Source organism: Stegastes partitus, unplaced genomic scaffold (assembly GCF_000690725.1).
Source record: "Stegastes partitus isolate 25-593 unplaced genomic scaffold, Stegastes_partitus-1.0.2 Scaffold2081, whole genome shotgun sequence".
In the NCBI taxonomy this organism is placed as follows: domain Eukaryota; kingdom Metazoa; phylum Chordata; class Actinopteri; family Pomacentridae; genus Stegastes; species Stegastes partitus.
In genome coordinates this window covers 104,723-106,236 of record NW_007579812.1, presented here as the reverse complement: position 1 = coordinate 106,236, position 1,514 = coordinate 104,723, and positions in this window count along the sequence as shown.

The following is a 1,514-nucleotide window of genomic DNA, read 5'->3' as shown; positions in this document are numbered from 1 at the left end:
TCCTCCAGTTTATGCTCTTTGAATCTCTCACAAAGTCAAACACTGAGACACTACAGCTGCATGCAGGTGATGGGAGGCTTCAGTAACAATGTTTTACCAGACTGGCTTCACAATTACAGACTCACAGTAAGAAGAGAATCAAACAGCAGCATGTCGACATTTTGTATGACGCCTTTATTTTTTCATGTGACTCAGCATGAGGAATCGTTTGTGTTCAACAGAGAGAAACTTTTCCACTAATAGTCATATTGACATCATACCAGCAGCATTATGGCATTCACAGCAGTCTGTGGCCATACTTGAATATTTATTGGAATTTTAGAAGTGTAAAGGCAAAAATCTGCTAACAACTCATCTGAAACGTGAGTCCAACTACATGTCAGAGGACATCCCCAACACCTCAATCAGAAACACATTTTTCCAAGTCTGATGCCATTTCACAATATATAAATTCTACCCTGATACATGCAACCACCAGACCTTTGAACATGAGTTCAACATTAACCGATCCTGTCCCTTTCATTGTGTTTCTTCTTGTTAACCAGATGCTCATTTTGCCTCGACCAGTCAGAAAATGTATCTGGCAGACATTTCTGTGCTGTGCTACAGAGTATGTAAGACCAAAGAGAAAGAGCTCATTTTCTAAGCTATAACCTAAACCCACCAAGATGGGGAGGAGGGGGGAGTGGAGTAGAAGGTAGAATGTTTCTGTCAGAAAGCACAGAAATGCTCAAGTAAAGCACAAGTACTTAAAAACTGTACTTACATACAGTTAAGTATGTTCATTTCAAGTCTAGTGTGATGGAATAGAACCAAGACCGTGAACAAACAGCTACATTTCATCTTCAGCCTGTACAGAAGTGAGAAAACTTTTTCATTTGACCCAAACTCCATGAAGCAGCAGCATCACAACAAACTGCCTGTGACTGCTCTAACCCAGAGGAACACTGAGTTCAATGGCAGAACTGAAGGTCACCAAGATTATTTTATTGTTCCAAAAACGTTCTGCTCATGGTTTCAGTGAGAAGTTTACTTTCAGTTTCCAGAATGTTCTTTTTAAAGGCAGGAAAAATAAAGATGTTCTAAAACTGTTTGGTCATAACATTGTTTGACCGTTATTCTCTAACGTTCTCAAAACCAAAGCACTGAGAAGGTTCTTCTTTTGTTATTAAGGAACATTGTGAAACACTTTGGGAAAGTGTTTATAATGTGTTCAGAACATCTGGAAAACATGTTTTAAATGTTAGTTTAACAATGTTCATTCTTAGTCAATTTTAGAACATCATCAGTGCTCCTGACAACATCCTCTGAATGTTGATGTTCAAACATTTTCTTTAAAAACATCATTAGAACCTGTAGGTAATGTTATCCAGTGTTGTGGGAACGTTCCCCGTCAGCCTCTTACATGGTGTTTTTTAAATGTAATTCTGATTTGAAACACTGCAGCTGCCTTTCAGTGATTCAACTCTGTGATGACTGTTTTTTCTCTCTGTTTTACAGTGATACACACAATT